Here is a 20644-nt window from a genome sequence, read left to right as displayed (position 1 = left end):
CAGGATGTGGGAGGGTTGTGCCCTGTCCTTAGCTCTCACAGGGAAGCATGCCTTGAAGCCAGCTGTCAACTAGCTGCATTCTTATGGCAGGGTGAAGGTAGCAGTATTCTGAGACAGGAGGTTCCCAGATTACCACTCTACTGCACCTGGAGATACCCTCCAGGTCTGCATTGTTAACTTGCGTCTCAGAGGCCTCTGGCAAACGTCTCTGGTGAAGACGTGCGAAACTCACTCTGCAGGCAGTGTGGAACTGTGAGGGACTGTGGGTGAGCTCAACTCTCAGAAGTAAGATGTTTTTGGACAAGGCGTTCAACTACCTACTCACGTATGGAACTTAGTATGTAGCACCAGTCTACCCAGGAATTACTAGGAAATCGCTTGATTGAGCTTGGAGGCACTCGTCTTGTGTGCCGGGAGATTCCAGTTACCTCTCCCAACACTTGCGTCAAGCAGCGAGCCTAGGCCTTTTGGAAGCGAAAGGTAGCTGCAGGCAGGAGGTAGGGTTACAGGCCATAAGCTCAACTCTCAGAAGTGGGTATGCATGGGAGGGAGATGTATGCTACCCACTCGGACATGCGAGTGGGAACCTAGCTACACTCTGATGAAGAAGGACTTTGGAAATCGCTGTATTCAACTCAGATACACGTGGGTTCAGGCACAACGATTCCACATGCTTTTCTCACAACCTTTCCCTGCCACTAACATGAGGACGTTAGCAGCTCCTTCTACTGTCAAGCAGGATGCGGGAGGGTTGTGCCCTGTCCTTAGCTCTCACAGGGAAGCATGCCTTGAAGCCAGCTGTCAACTAGCTGCATTCTTATGGCAGGGTGAAGGTAGCAGTATTCTGAGACAGGAGGTTCCCAGATTACCACTCTACTGCACCTGGAGATACCCTCCAGGTCTGCATTGTTAACTTGCGTCTCAGAGGCCTCTGGCAAAAGTCTCTGGTGAAGACGTGGGAAACTCACTCTGCAGGCAGTGTGGAACTGTGAGGGACACAGGGTGAGCTCAACACTCAGAAGTAAGATGTTTTTGGACAAGGCGTTCAACTACCTACTCACGTATGGAACTTAGTATGTAGCACCAGTCTACCCCAGGAATTACTAGGAAATCGCTTGATTGAGCTTGGAGGCACTCGTCTTGTGTGCCGGGAGATTCCAGTTACCTCTCCCAACACTTGCGTCAAGCAGCGAGCCTAGGCCTTTTGGAAGCGAAAGGTAGCGGCAGGCAGGATGTAGGGTTACAGGCCATGAGCTCAACTCTCAGAAGTGTGTATGCATGGGAGGCAAATGTCTGCTACCCACTCGGACATGGGAGTTGGAACCTAGCTACACTCCTATTGAAGAAGGATGTTGGAAATCGCTGTATTCAACTCAGATACACGGGAGTTCAGGCCCAATGCTTACACATGCTTTTCCCACAACCAATCCCAGCCACTAACATAAGGAGGTTAGCAGGTACGTCTACAGTCAGGCAGGATGCGGGAGGCTTCTGCCCTGTCCTCAGCTCTCACAGGGAAGCATGCCTAGAAGCCAGCTCTCAACTAGCTGCATTCTTATGACAGTGTGAAGGTAGCAGTATTCTGAGTAAGGAGGTTCCCAGATTACCACTCTACTGCACCTGGAGATAACCTCCAGGTCTGCATTGTTAACTTGCGTCTCAGAGGCCTCTGGCAAAAGTCTCTGGTGAAGACTTGGGAAACTCACTCTGCAGGCAGTGTGGAACTGTGAGGGACTGAGGGTGAGCTCAACTCTAAGCAGTAAGATGATTTTGGACAAGGCGTTCAGCTACCTTCTCACATATGGAACTTAGTATGTAGCACCAGTCTACCCCAGGAATTACTGGGAAATCGCTGGATTGAGCTTGGAGGCACTAGTCTTGTGTGCCGGGAGATTCCAGTTACCTCTCCCAACACTTCGGTGAAGCAGCGAGCCTAGGCCTTTTGGAAGCGAAAGGTAGCTGCAGGCTGGAGGTAGGGTTACAGGCCATAAGCTCAATTCTCAGAAGTGGGTATGCATGGGAGGCAGATGTCTGCTACCCACTCGGACATGCGAGTGGGAACCTAGCTACACTCTGATGAAGAAGGACTTTGGAAATCGCTGTATTCAACTCAGATACACGTGGGTTCAGGCACAACGATTCCACATGCTTTTCTCACAACCTTTCCCTGCCACTAACATGAGGACGTTAGCACCTCCATCTACAGTCAAGCAGGATGCGGGAGGGTTGTGCCCTGTCCTTAGCTCTCACAGGGAAGCATGCCTTGAAGCCAGCTGTCAACTAGCTGCATTCTTATGGCAGGGTGAAGGTAGCAGTATTCTGAGACAGGAGGTTCCCAGATTACCACTCTACTGCACCTGGAGATACCCTCCAGGTCTGCATTGTTAACTTGCGTCTCAGAGGCCTCTGGCAAACGTCTCTGGTGAAGACGTGCGAAACTCACTCTGCAGGCAGTGTGGAACTGTGAGGGACTGTGGGTGAGCTCAACTCTCAGAAGTAAGATGTTTTTGGACAAGGCGTTCAACTACCTACTCACGTATGGAACTTAGTATGTAGCACCAGTCTACCCAGGAATTACTAGGAAATCGCTTGATTGAGCTTGGAGGCACTCGTCTTGTGTGCCGGGAGATTCCAGTTACCTCTCCCAACACTTGCGTCAAGCAGCGAGCCTAGGCCTTTTGGAAGCGAAAGGTAGCTGCAGGCAGGAGGTAGGGTTACAGGCCATAAGCTCAACTCTCAGAAGTGGGTATGCATGGGAGGCAGATGTATGCTACCCACTCGGACATGCGAGTGGGAACCTAGCTACACTCTGATGAAGAAGGACTTTGGAAATCGCTGTATTCAACTCAGATACACGTGGGTTCAGGCACAACGATTCCACATGCTTTTCTCACAACCTTTCCCTGCCACTAACATGAGGACGTTAGCAGCTCCTTCTACTGTCAAGCAGGATGCGGGAGGGTTGTGCCCTGTCCTTAGCTCTCACAGGGAAGCATGCCTTGAAGCCAGCTGTCAACTAGCTGCATTCTTATGGCAGGGTGAAGGTAGCAGTATTCTGAGACAGGAGGTTCCCAGATTACCACTCTACTGCACCTGGAGATACCCTCCAGGTCTGCATTGTTAACTTGCGTCTCAGAGGCCTCTGGCAAAAGTCTCTGGTGAAGACGTGGGAAACTCACTCTGCAGGCAGTGTGGAACTGTGAGGGACTGAGGGTGAGCTCAACTCTCAGAAGTAAGATGTTTTTGGACAAGGCGTTCAACTACCTACTCACGTATGGAACTTAGTATGTAGCACCAGTCTACCCCAGGAATTACTAGGAAATCGCTTGATTGAGCTTGGAAGCACTCGTCTTGTGTGCCGGGAGATTCCAGTTACCTCTCCCAACACTTGCGTCAAGCAGCGAGCCTAGGCCTTTTGGAAGCGAAAGGTAGCGGCAGGCAGGATGTAGGGTTACAGGCCATGAGCTCCACTCTCAGAAGTGTGTATGCATGGGAGGCAAATGTCTGCTACCCACTCGGACATGGGAGTTGGAACCTAGCTACACTCCTATTGAAGAAGGATGTTGGAAATCGCTGTATTCAACTCAGATACACGGGAGTTCAGGCCCAATGCTTACACATGCTTTTCCCACAACCAATCCCAGCCACTAACATAAGGAGGTTAGCAGGTACGTCTACAGTCAGGCAGGATGCGGGAGGCTTCTGCCCTGTCCTCAGCTCTCACAGGGAAGCATGCCTAGAAGCCAGCTCTCAACTAGCTGCATTCTTATGACAGTGTGAAGGTAGCAGTATTCTGAGTAAGGAGGTTCCCAGATTACCACTCTACTGCACCTGGAGATACCGTCCAGGTCTGCATTGTTAACTTGCGTCTCAGAGGCCTCTGGCAAAAGTCTCTGGTGAAGACGTGGGAAACTCACTCTGCAGGCAGTGTGGAACTGTGAGTGAATGAGGGTAAGCTCAACTCTCAGAAGTAAGATGATTTTGGACAAGGCGTTCAGCTACCTTCTCACATATGGAACTTAGTATGTAGCACCAGTCTACCCCAGGAATTACTGGGAAATCGCTGGATTGAGCTTGGAGGCACTAGTCTTGTGTGCCGGGAGATTCCAGTTACCTCTACCAACACTTCGGTGAAGCAGCGAGCCTAGGCCTTTTGGAAGCGAAAGGTAGCTGCAGGCTGGAGGTAGGGTTACAGGCCATAAGCTCAATTCTCAGAAGTGGGTATGCATGGGAGGCAGATGTCTGCTACCCACTCGGACATGCGAGTGGGAACCTAGCTACACTCTGATGAAGAAGGACTTTGGAAATCGCTGTATTCAACTCAGATACACGTGGGTTCAGGCACAACGATTCCACATGCTTTTCTCACAACCTTTCCCTGCCACTAACATGAGGACGTTAGCAGCTCCTTCTACAGTCAAGCAGGATGCGGGAGGGTTGTGCCCTGTCCTTAGCTCTCACAGGGAAGCATGCCTTGAAGCCAGCTGTCAACTAGCTGCATTCTTATGGCAGGGTGAAGGTAGCAGTATTCTGAGACAGGAGGTTCCCAGATTACCACTCTACTGCACCTGGAGATACCCTCCAGGTCTGCATTGTTAACTTGCGTCTCAGAGGCCTCTGGCAAACGTCTCTGGTGAAGACGTGCGAAACTCACTCTGCAGGCAGTGTGGAACTGTGAGGGACTGTGGGTGAGCTCAACTCTCAGAAGTAAGATGTTTTTGGACAAGGCGTTCAACTACCTACTCACGTATGGAACTTAGTATGTAGCACCAGTCTACCCAGGAATTACTAGGAAATCGCTTGATTGAGCTTGGAGGCACTCGTCTTGTGTGCCGGGAGATTCCAGTTACCTCTCCCAACACTTGCGTCAAGCAGCGAGCCTAGGCCTTTTGGAAGCGAAAGGTAGCTGCAGGCAGGAGGTAGGGTTACAGGCCATAAGCTCAACTCTCAGAAGTGGGTATGCATGGGAGGCAGATGTATGCTACCCACTCGGACATGCGAGTGGGAACCTAGCTACACTCTGATGAAGAAGGACTTTGGAAATCGCTGTATTCAACTCAGATACACGTGGGTTCAGGCACAACGATTCCACATGCTTTTCTCACAACCTTTCCCTGCCACTAACATGAGGACGTTAGCAGCTCCTTCTACTGTCAAGCAGGATGCGGGAGGGTTGTGCCCTGTCCTTAGCTCTCACAGGGAAGCATGCCTTGAAGCCAGCTGTCAACTAGCTGCATTCTTATGGCAGGGTGAAGGTAGCAGTATTCTGAGACAGGAGGTTCCCAGATTACCACTCTACTGCACCTGGAGATACCCTCCAGGTCTGCATTGTTAACTTGCGTCTCAGAGGCCTCTGGCAAAAGTCTCTGGTGAAGACGTGCGAAACTCACTCTGCAGGCAGTGTGGAACTGTGAGGGACTGAGGGTGAGCTCAACTCTCAGAAGTAAGATGTTTTTGGACAAGGCGTTCAACTACCTACTCACGTATGGAACTTAGTATGTAGCACCAGTCTACCCCAGGAATTACTAGGAAATCGCTTGATTGAGCTTGGAAGCACTCGTCTTGTGTGCCGGGAGATTCCAGTTACCTCTCCCAACACTTGCGTCAAGCAGCGAGCCTAGGCCTTTTGGAAGCGAAAGGTAGCGGCAGGCAGGATGTAGGGTTACAGGCCATGAGCTCAACTCTCAGAAGTGTGTATGCATGGGAGGCAAATGTCTGCTACCCACTCGGACATGGGAGTTGGAACCTAGCTACACTCCTATTGAAGAAGGATGTTGGAAATCGCTGTATTCAACTCAGATACACGGGAGTTCAGGCCCAATGCTTACACATGCTTTTCCCACAACCAATCCCAGCCACTAACATAAGGAGGTTAGCAGGTACGTCTACAGTCAGGCAGGATGCGGGAGGCTTCTGCCCTGTCCTCAGCTCTCACAGGGAAGCATGCCTAGAAGCCAGCTCTCAACTAGCTGCATTCTTATGACAGTGTGAAGGTAGCAGTATTCTGAGTAAGGAGGTTCCCAGATTACCACTCTACTGCACCTGGAGATACCGTCCAGGTCTGCATTTTTAACTTGCGTCTCAGAGGCCTCTGGCAAAAGTCTCTGGTGAAGACGTGGGAAACTCACTCTGCAGGCAGTGTGGAACTGTGAGGGACTGAGGGTGAGCTCAACTCTAAGCAGTAAGATGATTTTGGACAAGGCGTTCAGCTACCTTCTCACATATGGAACTTAGTATGTAGCACCAGTCTACCCCAGGAATTACTGGGAAATCGCTGGATTGAGCTTGGAGGCACTAGTCTTGTGTGCCGGGAGATTCCAGTTACCTCTCCCAACACTTCGGTGAAGCAGCGAGCCTAGGCCTTTTGGAAGCGAAAGGTAGCTGCAGGCTGGAGGTAGGGTTACAGGCCATAAGCTCAATTCTCAGAAGTGGGTATGCATGGGAGGCAGATGTCTGCTACCCACTCGGACATGCGAGTGGGAACCTAGCTACACTCTGATGAAGAAGGACTTTGGAAATCGCTGTATTCAACTCAGATACACGTGGGTTCAGGCACAACGATTCCACATGCTTTTCTCACAACCTTTCCCTGCCACTAACATGAGGACGTTAGCAGCTCCTTCTACAGTCAAGCAGGATGCGGGAGGGTTGTGCCCTGTCCTTAGCTCTCACAGGGAAGCATGCCTTGAAGCCAGCTGTCAACTAGCTGCATTCTTATGGCAGGGTGAAGGTAGCAGTATTCTGAGACAGGAGGTTCCCAGATTACCACTCTACTGCACCTGGAGATACCCTCCAGGTCTGCATTGTTAACTTGCGTCTCAGAGGCCTCTGGCAAACATCTCTGGTGAAGACGTGCGAAACTCACTCTGCAGGCAGTGTGGAACTGTGAGGGACTGTGGGTGAGCTCAACTCTCAGAAGTAAGATGTTTTTGGACAAGCCGTACAACTACCTACTCACGTATGGAACTTAGTATGTAGCACCAGTCTACCCAGGAATTACTAGGAAATCGCTTGATTGAGCTTGGAGGCACTCGTCTTGTGTGCCGGGAGATTCCAGTTACCTCTCCCAACACTTGCGTCAAGCAGCGAGCCTAGGCCTTTTGGAAGCGAAAGGTAGCTGCAGGCAGGAGGTAGGGTTACAGGCCATAAGCTCAACTCTCAGAAGTGGGTATGCATGGGAGGCAGATGTATGCTACCCACTCGGACATGCGAGTGGGAACCTAGCTACACTCTGATGAAGAAGGACTTTGGAAATCGCTGTATTCAACTCAGATACACGTGGGTTCAGGCACAACGATTCCACATGCTTTTCTCACAACCTTTCCCTGCCACTAACATGAGGACGTTAGCAGCTCCTTCTACTGTCAAGCAGGATGCGGGAGGGTTGTGCCCTGTCCTTAGCTCTCACAGGGAAGCATGCCTTGAAGCCAGCTGTCAACTAGCTGCATTCTTATGGCAGGGTGAAGGTAGCAGTATTCTGAGACAGGAGGTTCCCAGATTACCACTCTACTGCACCTGGAGATACCCTCCAGGTCTGCATTGTTAACTTGCGTCTCAGAGGCCTCTGGCAAAAGTCTCTGGTGAAGACGTGGGAAACTCACTCTGCAGGCAGTGTGGAACTGTGAGGGACTGAGGGTGAGCTCAACTCTCAGAAGTAAGATGTTTTTGGACAAGGCGTTCAACTACCTACTCACGTATGGAACTTAGTATGTAGCACCAGTCTACCCCAGGAATTACTAGGAAATCGCTTGATTGAGCTTTGAGGCACTCGTCTTGTGTGCCGGGAGATTCCAGTTACCTCTCCCAACACTTGCGTCAAGCAGCGAGCCTAGGCCTTTTGGAAGCGAAAGGTAGCGGCAGGCAGGATGTAGGGTTACAGGCCATGAGCTCAACTCTCAGAAGTGTGTATGCATGGGAGGCAAATGTCTGCTACCCACTCGGACATGGGAGTTGGAACCTAGCTACACTCCTATTGAAGAAGGATGTTGGAAATCGCTGTATTCAACTCAGATACACGGGAGTTCAGGCCCAATGCTTACACATGCTTTTCCCACAACCAATCCCAGCCACTAACATAAGGAGGTTAGCAGGTACGTCTACAGTCAGGCAGGATGCGGGAGGCTTCTGCCCTGTCCTCAGCTCTCACAGGGAAGCATGCCTAGAAGCCAGCTCTCAACTAGCTGCATTCTTATGACAGTGTGAAGGTAGCAGTATTCTGAGTAAGGAGGTTCCCAGATTACCACTCTACTGCACCTGGAGATACCGTCCAGGTCTGCATTGTTAACTTGCGTCTCAGAGGCCTCTGGCAAAAGTCTCTGGTGAAGACGTGGGAAACTCACTCTGCAGGCAGTGTGGAACTGTGAGGGAATGAGGGTGAGCTCAACTCTCAGAAGTAAGATGATTTTGGACAAGGCGTTCAGCTACCTTCTCACATATGGAACTTAGTATGTAGCACCAGTCTACCCCAGGAATTACTGGGAAATCGCTGGATTGAGCTTCGAGGCACTAGTCTTGTGTGCCGGGAGATTCCAGTTACCTCTCCCAACACTTCGGTGAAGCAGCGAGCCTAGGCCTTTTGGAAGCGAAAGGTAGCTGCAGGCTGGAGGTAGGGTTACAGGCCATAAGCTCAATTCTCAGAAGTGGGTATGCATGGGAGGCAGATGTCTGCTACCCACTCGGACATGCGAGTGGGAACCTAGCTACACTCTGATGAAGAAGGACTTTGGAAATCGCTGTATTCAACTCAGATACACGTGGGTTCAGGCACAACGATTCCACATGCTTTTCTCACAACCTTTCCCTGCCACTAACATGAGGACGTTAGCAGCTCCTTCTACAGTCAAGCAGGATGCGGGAGGGTTGTGCCCTGTCCTTAGCTCTCACAGGGAAGCATGCCTTGAAGCCAGCTGTCAACTAGCTGCATTCTTATGGCAGGGTGAAGGTAGCAGTATTCTGAGACAGGAGGTTCCCAGATTACCACTCTACTGCACCTGGAGATACCCTCCAGGTCTGCATTGTTAACTTGCGTCTCAGAGGCCTCTGGCAAACGTCTCTGGTGAAAACGTGGGAAACTCACTCTGCAGGCAGTGTGGAACTGTGAGGGACTGTGGGTGAGCTCAACTCTCAGAAGTAAGATGTTTTTGGACAAGGCGTTCAACTACCTACTCACGTATGGAACTTAGTATGTAGCACCAGTCTACCCAGGAATTACTAGGAAATCGCTTGATTGAGCTTGGAGGCACTCGTCTTGTGTGCCGGGAGATTCCAGTTACCTCTCCCAACACTTGCGTCAAGCAGCGAGCCTAGGCCTTTTGGAAGCGAAAGGTAGCTGCAGGCAGGAGGTAGGGTTACAGGCCATAAGCTCAACTCTCAGAAGTGGGTATGCATGGGAGGGAGATGTATGCTACCCACTCGGACATGCGAGTGGGAACCTAGCTACACTCTGATGAAGAAGGACTTTGGAAATCGCTGTATTCAACTCAGATACACGTGGGTTCAGGCACAACGATTCCACATGCTTTTCTCACAACCTTTCCCTGCCACTAACATGAGGACGTTAGCAGCTCCTTCTACTGTCAAGCAGGATGCGGGAGGGTTGTGCCCTGTCCTTAGCTCTCACAGGGAAGCATGCCTTGAAGCCAGCTGTCAACTAGCTGCATTCTTATGGCAGGGTGAAGGTAGCAGTATTCTGAGACAGGAGGTTCCCAGATTACCACTCTACTGCACCTGGAGATACCCTCCAGGTCTGCATTGTTAACTTGCGTCTCAGAGGCCTCTGGCAAAAGTCTCTGGTGAAGACGTGGGAAACTCACTCTGCAGGCAGTATGGAACTGTGAGGGACACAGGGTGAGCTCAACACTCAGAAGTAAGATGTTTTTGGACAAGGCGTTCAACTACCTACTCACGTATGGAACTTAGTATGTAGCACCAGTCTACCCAGGAATTACTAGGAAATCGCTTGATTGAGCTTGGAGGCACTCGTCTTGTGTGCCGGGAGATTCCAGTTACCTCTCCCAACACTTGCGTCAAGCAGCGAGCCTAGGCCTTTTGGAAGCGAAAGGTAGCGGCAGGCAGGATGTAGGGTTACAGGCCATGAGCTCAACTGTCAGAAGTGTGTATGCATGGGAGGCAAATGTCTGCTACCCACTCGGACATGGGAGTTGGAACCTAGCTACACTCCTATTGAAGAAGGATGTTGGTAATCGCTGTATTCAACTCAGATACACGGGAGTTCAGGCCCAATGCTTACACATGCTTTTCCCACAACCAATCCCAGCCACTAACATAAGGAGGTTAGCAGGTACGTCTACAGTCAGGCAGGATGCGGGAGGCTTCTGCCCTGTCCTCAGCTCTCACAGGGAAGCATGCCTAGAAGCCAGCTCTCAACTAGCTGCATTCTTATGACAGTGTGAAGGTAGCAGTATTCTGAGACAGGAGGTTCCCAGATTACCACTCTACTGCACCTGGAGATACCGTCCAGGTCTGCATTGTTAACTTGCGTCTCAGAGGCCTCTGGCAAAAGTCTCTGGTGAAGACGTGGGAAACTCACTCTGCAGGCAGTGTGGAACTGTGAGGGACTGAGGGTAAGCTCAACTCTCAGAAGTAAGATGATTTTGGACAAGGCGTTCAGCTACCTTCTCACATATGGAACTTAGTATGTAGCACCAGTCTACCCCAGGAATTACTGGGAAATCGCTGGATTGAGCTTGGAGGCACTAGTCTTGTGTGCCGGGAGATTCCAGTTACCTCTCCCAACACTTCGGTGAAGCAGCGAGCCTAGGCCTTTTGGAAGCGAAAGGTAGCTGCAGGCTGGAGGTAGGGTTACAGGCCATAAGCTCAATTCTCAGAAGTGGGTATGCATGGGAGGCAGATGTCTGCTACCCACTCGGACATGCGAGTGGGAACCTAGCTACACTCTGATGAAGAAGGACTTTGGAAATCGCTGTATTCAACTCAGATACACGTGGGTTCAGGCACAACGATTCCACATGCTTTTCTCACAACCTTTCCCTGCCACTAACATGAGGACGTTAGCAGCTCCTTCTACAGTCAAGCAGGATGCGGGAGGGTTGTGCCCTGTCCTTAGCTCTCACAGGGAAGCATGCCTTGAAGCCAGCTGTCAACTAGCTGCATTCTTATGGCAGGGTGAAGGTAGCAGTATTCTGAGACAGGAGGTTCCCAGATTACCACTCTACTGCACCTGGAGATACCCTCCAGGTCTGCATTGTTAACTTGCGTCTCAGAGGCCTCTGGCAAACGTCTCTGGTGAAGACGTGCGAAACTCACTCTGCAGGCAGTGTGGAACTGTGAGGGACTGTGGGTGAGCTCAACTCTCAGAAGTAAGATGTTTTTGGACAAGGCGTTCAACTACCTACTCACGTATGGAACTTAGTATGTAGCACCAGTCTACCCAGGAATTACTAGGAAATCGCTTGATTGAGCTTGGAGGCACTCGTCTTGTGTGCCGGGAGATTCCAGTTACCTCTCCCAACACTTGCGTCAAGCAGCGAGCCTAGGCCTTTTGGAAGCGAAAGGTAGCTGCAGGCAGGAGGTAGGGTTACAGGCCATAAGCTCAACTCTCAGAAGTGGGTATGCATGGGAGGCAGATGTATGCTACCCACTCGGACATGCGAGTGGGAACCTAGCTACACTCTGATGAAGAAGGACTTTGGAAATCGCTGTATTCAACTCAGATACACGTGGGTTCAGGCACAACGATTCCACATGCTTTTCTCACAACCTTTCCCTGCCACTAACATGAGGACGTTAGCAGCTCCTTCTACTGTCTAGCAGGATGCGGGAGGGTTGTGCCCTGTCCTTAGCTCTCACAGGGAAGCATGCCTTGAAGCCAGCTGTCAACTAGCTGCATTCTTATGGCAGGGTGAAGGTAGCAGTATTCTGAGACAGGAGGTTCCCAGATTACCACTCTACTGCACCTGGAGATACCCTCCAGGTCTGCATTGTTAACTTGCGTCTCAGAGGCCTCTGGCAAAATCTCTGGTGAAGACGTGGGAAACTCACTCTGCAGGCAGTGTGGAACTGTGAGGGACTGAGGGTGAGCTCAACTCTCAGAAGTAAGATGTTTTTGGACAAGGCGTTCAACTACCTACTCACGTATGGAACTTAGTATGTAGCACCAGTCTACCCCAGGAATTACTAGGAAATCGCTTGATTGAGCTTGGAAGCACTCGTCTTGTGTGCCGGGAGATTCCAGTTACCTCTCCCAACACTTGCGTCAAGCAGCGAGCCTAGGCCTTTTGGAAGCGAAAGGTAGCGGCAGGCAGGTTGTAGGGTTACAGGCCATGAGCTCAACTCTCAGAAGTGTGTATGCATGGGAGGCAAATGTCTGCTACCCACTCGGACATGGGAGTTGGAACCTAGCTACACTCCTATTGAAGAAGGATGTTGGAAATCGCTGTATTCAACTCAGATACACGGGAGTTCAGGCCCAATGCTTACACATGCTTTTCCCACAACCAATCCCAGCCACTAACATAAGGAGGTTAGCAGGTACGTCTACAGTCAGGCAGGATGCGGGAGGCTTCTGCCCTGTCCTCAGCTCTCACAGGGAAGCATGCCTAGAAGCCAGCTCTCAACTAGCTGCATTCTTATGACAGTGTGAAGGTAGCAGTATTCTGAGTAATGAGGTTCCCAGATTACCACTCTACTGCACCTGGAGATACCGTCCAGGTCTGCATTGTTAACTTGCGTCTCAGAGGCCTCTGGCAAAAGTCTCTGGTGAAGACGTGGGAAACTCACTCTGCAGGCAGTGTGGAACTGTGAGGGACTGAGGGTGAGCTCAACTCTAAGCAGTAAGATGATTTTGGACAAGGCGTTCAGCTACCTTCTCACATATGGAACTTAGTATGTAGCACCAGTCTACCCCAGGAATTACTGGGAAATCGCTGGATTGAGCTTGGAGGCACTAGTCTTGTGTGCCGGGAGATTCCAGTTACCTCTCCCAACACTTCGGTGAAGCAGCGAGCCTAGGCCTTTTGGAAGCGAAAGGTAGCTGCAGGCTGGAGGTAGGGTTACAGGCCATAAGCTCAATTCTCAGAAGTGGGTATGCATGGGAGGCAGATGTCTGCTACCCACTCGGACATGCGAGTGGGAACCTAGCTACACTCTGATGAAGAAGGACTTTGGAAATCGCTGTATTCAACTCAGATACACGTGGGTTCAGGCACAACGATTCCACATGCTTTTCTCACAACCTTTCCCTGCCACTAACATGAGGACGTTAGCAGCTCCTTCTACAGTCAAGCAGGATGCGGGAGGGTTGTGCCCTGTCCTTAGCTCTCACAGGGAAGCATGCCTTGAAGCCAGCTGTCAACTAGCTGCATTCTTATGGCAGGGTGAAGGTAGCAGTATTCTGAGACAGGAGGTTCCCAGATTACCACTCTACTGCACCTGGAGATACCCTCCAGGTCTGCATTGTTAACTTGCGTCTCAGAGGCCTCTGGCAAACGTCTCTGGTGAAGACGTGCGAAACTCACTCTGCAGGCAGTGTGGAACTGTGAGGGACTGTGGGTGAGCTCAACTCTCAGAAGTAAGATGTTTTTGGACAAGGCGTTCAACTACCTACTCACGTATGGAACTTAGTATGTAGCACCAGTCTACCCAGGAATTACTAGGAAATCGCTTGATTGAGCTTGGAGGCACTCTTCTTGTGTGCTGGGAGATTCCAGTTACCTCTCCCAACACTTGCGTCAAGCAGCGAGCCTAGGCCTTTTGGAAGCGAAAGGTAGCTGCAGGCAGGAGGTAGGGTTACAGGCCATAAGCTCAACTCTCAGAAGTGGGTATGCATGGGAGGCAGATGTATGCTACCCACTCGGACATGCGAGTGGGAACCTAGCTACACTCTGATGAAGAAGGACTTTGGAAATCGCTGTATTCAACTCAGATACACGTGGGTTCAGGCACAACGATTCCACATGCTTTTCTCACAACCTTTCCCTGCCACTAACATGAGGACGTTAGTAGCTCCTTCTACTGTCAAGCAGGATGCGGGAGGGTTGTGCCCTGTCCTTAGCTCTCACAGGGAAGCATGCCTTGAAGCCAGCTGTCAACTAGCTGCATTCTTATGGCAGGGTGAAGGTAGCAGTATTCTGAGACAGGAGGTTCCCAGATTACCACTCTACTGCACCTGGAGATACCCTCCAGGTCTGCATTGTTAACTTGCGTCTCAGAGGCCCCTGGCAAACGTCTCTGGTGAAGACGTGCGAAACTCACTCTGCAGGCAGTGTGGAACTGTGAGGCACTGAGGGTGAGCTCAACTCTAAGCAGTAAGATGATTTTGGACAAGGCGTTCAGCTACCTTCTCACATATGGAACTTAGTATGTAGCACCAGTCTACCCCAGGAATTACTGGGAAATCGCTGGATTGAGCTTGGAGGCACTAGTCTTGTGTGCCGGGAGATTCCAGTTACCTCTCCCAACACTTCGGTGAAGCAGCGAGCCTAGGCCTTTTGGAAGCGAAAGGTAGCTGCAGGCTGGAGGTAGGGTTACAGGCCATAAGCTCAATTCTCAGAAGTGGGTATGCATGGGAGGCAGATGTCTGCTACCCACTCGGACATGCGAGTGGGAACCTAGCTACACTCTGATGAAGAAGGACTTTGGAAATCGCTGTATTCAACTCAGATACACGTGGGTTCAGGCACAACGATTCCACATGCTTTTCTCACAACCTTTCCCTGCCACTAACATGAGGACGTTAGCAGCTCCTTCTACAGTCAAGCAGGATGCGGGAGGGTTGTGCCCTGTCCTTAGCTCTCACAGGGAAGCATGCCTTGAAGCCAGCTGTCAACTAGCTGCATTCTTATGGCAGGGTGAAGGTAGCAGTATTCTGAGACAGGAGGTTCCCAGATTACCACTCTACTGCACCTGGAGATACCCTCCAGGTCTGCATTGTTAACTTGCGTCTCAGAGGCCTCTGGCAAACGTCTCTGGTGAAGACGTGCGAAACTCACTCTGCAGGCAGTGTGGAACTGTGAGGGACTGTGGGTGAGCTCAACTCTCAGAAGTAAGATGTTTTTGGACAAGGCGTTCAACTACCTACTCACGTATGGAACTTAGTATGTAGCACCAGTCTACCCAGGAATTACTAGGAAATCGCTTGATTGAGCTTGGAGGCACTCGTCTTGTGTGCCGGGAGATTCCAGTTACCTCTCCCAACACTTGCGTCAAGCAGCGAGCCTAGGCCTTTTGGAAGCGAAAGGTAGCTGCAGGCAGGAGGTAGGGTTACAGGCCATAAGCTCAACTCTCAGAAGTGGGTATGCATGGGAGGCAGATGTATGCTACCCACTCGGACATGCGAGTGGGAACCTAGCTACACTCTGATGAAGAAGGACTTTGGAAATCGCTGTATTCAACTCAGATACACGTGGGTTCAGGCACAACGATTCCACATGCTTTTCTCACAACCTTTCCCTGCCACTAACATGAGGACGTTAGCAGCTCCTTCTACTGTCAAGCAGGATGCGGGAGGGTTGTGCCCTGTCCTTAGCTCTCACAGGGAAGCATGCCTTGAAGCCAGCTGTCAACTAGCTGCATTCTTATGGCAGGGTGAAGGTAGCAGTATTCTGAGACAGGAGGTTCCCAGATTACCACTCTACTGCACCTGGAGATACCCTCCAGGTCTGCATTGTTAACTTGCGTCTCAGAGGCCTCTGGCAAACGTCTCTGGTGAAGACGTGGGAAACTCACTCTGCAGGCAGTGTGGAACTGTGAGGGACTGAGGGTGAGCTCAACTCTCAGAAGTAAGATGTTTTTGGACAAGGCGTTCAACTACCTACTCACGTATGGAACTTAGTATGTAGCACCAGTCTACCCCAGGAATTACTAGGAAATCGCTTGATTGAGCTTGGAGGCACTCGTCTTGTGTGCCGGGAGATTCCAGTTACCTCTCCCAACACTTGCGTCAAGCAGCGAGCCTAGGCCTTTTGGAAGCGAAAGGTAGCGGCAGGCAGGATGTAGGGTTACAGGCCATGAGCTCAACTCTCAGAAGTGTGTATGCATGGGAGGCAGATGTCTGCTACCCACTCGGACATGGGAGTTGGAACCTAGCTACACTCCTATTGAAGAAGGATGTTGGAAATCGCTGTATTCAACTCAGATACACGGGAGTTCAGGCCCAATGCTTACACATGCTTTTCCACAACCTATCCCAGCCACTAACATATGGAAGTTAGCAGGTACGTCTACAGTCAGGCAGGATGCGGGAGGGTTCTGCCCTGTCCTCAGCTCTCACAGGGAAGCATGCCTAGAAGCCAGCTCTCAACTAGCTGCATTCTTATGACAGTGTGAAGGTAGCAGTATTCTGAGTAAGGAGGTTCCCAGATTGCCACTCTCCGGCACCTGGAGATACCGTCCAGGTCTGCATTGTTAACTTGCGTCTCAGAGGCCTCTGGCAAAAGTCTCTGGTGAAGACGTGGGAAACTCACTCTGCAGGCAGTGTGGAACTGTGAGGGACTGAGGGTGAGCTCAACTCTCAGCAGTAAGATGATTTTGGACAAGGCGTTCAGCTACCTTCTCACATATGGAACTTAGTATGTAGCACCAGTCTACCCCATGAATTACTAGGAAATCGCTGGATTGAGCTTGGTGGCACTACTCTTGTGTGCCGGGAGATTCCAGTTACCTCTCCGAACACTTCAGTGAAGAAGCGAGCCTAGGCCTATTGGAAGCGAAAGGTAGCTGCAGGCAGGATGTAGGGTTACAGGCCATAAGCTCAACTCTCAGAAGTGGGTATGCATGGGAAGCAGATGTATGCTACCCACTCGTACATGCGAGTGGGAACCTAGCTACACTCTGATGAAGAAGGACTTTGGAAATCGCTGTATTCAACTCAGATACACGTGGGTTCAGGCACAACGATTCCACATGCTTTTCTCACAACCTTTCCCTGCCACTAACATGAGGAGGTTAGCAGCTCCTTCTACAGTCAAGCAGGATGCGGGAGGGTTGTGCCCTGTCCTTAGCTCTCACAGGGAAGCATGCCTTGAAGCCAGCTCTCAACTAGCTGCATTCTTATGGCAGGGTGAAGGTAGCAGTATTCTGAGACAGGAGGTTCCCAGATTACCACTCTACTGCACCTGGAGATACCCTCCAGGTCTGCATTGTTAACTTGCGTCTCAGAGGCCTCTGGCAAACGTCTCCGGTGAAGACGTGGGAAACTCACTCTGCAGGCAGTGTGGAACTGTGAGGGTCTGAGGGTGAGCTCAACTCTCAGAAGTAAGATGTTTTTGGACAAGGCGTTCAACTACCTACTCACGTATGGAACTTAGTATGTAGCACCAGTCTACCCCAGGAATTACTAGGAAATCGCTTGATTGAGCTTGGAGGCACTCGTCTTGTGTGCCGGGAGATTCCAGTTACCTCTCCCAACACTTGCGTCAAGCAGCGAGCCTAGGCCTTTTGGAAGCGAAAGGTAGCGGCAGGCAGGATGTAGGGTTACAGGCCATGAGCTCAACTCTCAGAAGTGTGTATGCATGGGAGGCAAATGTCTGCTACCCACTCGGACATGGGAGTTGGAACCTAGCTACACTCCTATTGAAGAAGGATGTTGGAAATCGCTGTATTCAACTCAGATACACGGGAGTTCAGGCCCAATGCTTACACATGCTTTTCCCACAACCAATCCCAGCCACTAACATAAGGAGGTTAGCAGTTACGTCTACAGTCAGGCAGGATGCGGGAGGCTTCTGCCCTGTCCTCAGCTCTCACAGGGAAGCATGCCTAGAAGCCAGCTCTCAACTAGCTGCATTCTTATGACAGTGTGAAGGTAGCAGTATTCTGAGTAAGGAGGTTCCCAGATTACCACTCTACTGCACCTGGAGATACCGTCCAGGTCTGCATTGTTAACTTGCGTCTCAGAGGCCTCTGGCAAAAGTCTCTGGTGAAGACGTGGGAAACTCACTCTGCAGGCAGTGTGGAACTGTGAGGGACTGAGGGTGAGCTCAACTCTAAGCAGTAAGATGATTTTGGACAAGGCGTTCAGCTACCTTCTCACATATGGAACTTAGTATGTAGCACCAGTCTACCCCAGGAATTACTGGGAAATCGCTGGATTGAGCTTGGAGGCACTAGTCTTGTGTGCCGGGAGATTCCAGTTACCTCTCCCAACACTTCGGTGAAGCAGCGAGCCTAGGCCTTTTGGAAGCGAAAGGTAGCTGCAGGCTGGAGGTAGGGTTACAGGCCATAAGCTCAATTCTCAGAAGTGGGTATGCATGGGAGGCAGATGTCTGCTACCCACTCGGACATGCGAGTGGGAACCTAGCTACACTCTGATGAAGAAGGACTTTGGAAATCGCTGTATTCAACTCAGATACACGTGGGTTCAGGCACAACGATTCCACATGCTTTTCTCACAACCTTTCCCTGCCACTAACATGAGGACGTTAGCAGCTCCTTCTACAGTCAAGCAGGATGCGGGAGGGTTGTGCCCTGTCCTTAGCTCTCACAGGGAAGCATGCCTTGAAGCCAGCTGTCAACTAGCTGCATTCTTATGGCAGGGTGAAGGTAGCAGTATTCTGAGACAGGAGGTTCCCAGATTACCACTCTACTGCACCTGGAGATACCCTCCAGGTCTGCATTGTTAACTTGCGTCTCAGAGGCCTCTGGCAAACGTCTCTGGTGAAGACGTGCGAAACTCACTCTGCAGGCAGTGTGGAACTGTGAGGGACTGTGGGTGAGCTCAACTCTCAGAAGTAAGATGTTTTTGGACAAGGCGTTCAACTACCTACTCACGTATGGAACTTAGTATGTAGCACCAGTCTACCCAGGAATTACTAGGAAATCGCTTGATTGAGCTTGGAGGCACTCGTCTTGTGTGCCGGGAGATTCCAGTTACCTCTCCCAACACTTCGGTGAAGCAGCGAGCCTAGGCCTTTTGGAAGCGAAAGGTAGCTGCAGGCAGGAGGTAGGGTTACAGGCCATAAGCTCAACTCTCAGAAGTGGGTATGCATGGGAGGCAGATGTATGCTACCCACTCGGACATGCGAGTGGGAACCTAGCTACACTCTGATGAAGAAGGACTTTGGAAATCGCTGTATTCAACTCAGATACACGTGGGTTCAGGCACAACGATTCCACATGCTTTTCTCACAACCTTTCCCTGCCACTAACATGAGGACGTTAGCAGCTCCTTCTACTGTCAAGCAGGATGCGGGAGGGTTGTGCCCTGTCCTTAGCTCTCACAGGGAAGCATGCCTTGAAGCCAGCTGTCAACTAGCTGCATTCTTATGGCAGGGTGAAGGTAGCAGTATTCTGAGACAGGAGGTTCCCAGATTACCACTCTACTGCACCTGGAGATACCCTCCAGGTCTGCATTGTTAACTTGCGTCTCAGAGGCCTCTGGCAAACGTCTCCGGTGAAGACGTGGGAAACTCACTCTGCAGGCAGTGTGGAACTGTGAGGGACTGAGGGTGAGCTCAACTCTCAGAAGTAAGATATTTTTGGACAAGGCGTTCAACTACCTACTCACGTATGGAACTTAGTATGTAGCACCAGTCTACCCCAGGAATTACTAGGAAATCGCTTGATTGAGCTTGGAGGCACTCGTCTTGTGTGCCGGGAGATTCCAGTTACCTCTCCCAACACTTGCGTCAAGCAGCGAGCCTAGGCCTTTTGGAAGCGAAAGGTAGCGGCAGGCAGGATGTAGGGTTACAGGCCATGAGCTCAACTCTCAGAAGTGTGTATGCATGGGAGGCAAATGTCTGCTACCCACTCGGACATGGGAGTTGGAACCTAGCTACACTCCTATTGAAGAAGGATGTTGGAAATCGCTGTATTCAACTCAGATACACGGGAGTTCAGGCCCAATGCTTACACATGCTTTTCCCACAACCAATCCCAGCCACTAACATAAGGAGGTTAGCAGGTACGTCTACAGTCAGGCAGGATGCGGGAGGCTTCTGCCCTGTCCTCAGCTCTCACAGGGAAGCATGCCTAGAAGCCAGCTCTCAACTAGCTGCATTCTTATGACAGTGTGAAGGTAGCAGTATTCTGAGTAAGGAGGTTCCCAGATTACCACTCTACTGCACCTGGAGATACCGTCCAGGTCTGCATTGTTAACTTGCGTCTCAGAGGCCTCTGGCAAAAGTCTCTGGTGAAGACGTGGGAAACTCACTCTGCAGGCAGTGTGGAACTGTGAGGGAATGAGGGTGAGCTCAACTCTCAGAAGTAAGATGATTTTGGACAAGGCGTTCAGCTACCTTCTAACATATGGAACTTAGTATGTAGCACCAGTCTACCCCAGGAATTACTGGGAAATCGCTGGATTGACCTTGGAGGCACTAGTCTTGTGTGCCGGGAGATTCCAGTTACCTCTCCCTACACTTCGGTGAAGCAGCGAGCCTAGGCCTTTTGGAAGCGAAAGGTAGCTGCAGGCAGGATGTAGGGTTACAAGCCATAAGCTCAATTCTCAGAAGTGGGTATGCATGGGAGGCAGATGTCTGCTACCCACTCGGACATGCGAGTGGGAACCTAGCTACACTCTGATGAAGAAGGACTTTGGAAATCGCTGTATTCAACTCAGATACACGTGGGTTCAGGCACAACGATTCCACATGCTTTTCTCACAACCTTTCCCTGCCACTAACATGAGGACGTTAGCAGCTCCTTCTACAGTCAAGCAGGATGCGGG

Source organism: Canis lupus, chromosome 19, assembly GCF_048164855.1.
Source record: "Canis lupus baileyi chromosome 19, mCanLup2.hap1, whole genome shotgun sequence".
In the NCBI taxonomy this organism is placed as follows: domain Eukaryota; kingdom Metazoa; phylum Chordata; class Mammalia; order Carnivora; family Canidae; genus Canis; species Canis lupus.
The sequence above is the reverse complement of the archived record's forward strand: the minus strand, read 5'-3'. Positions refer to the sequence as shown.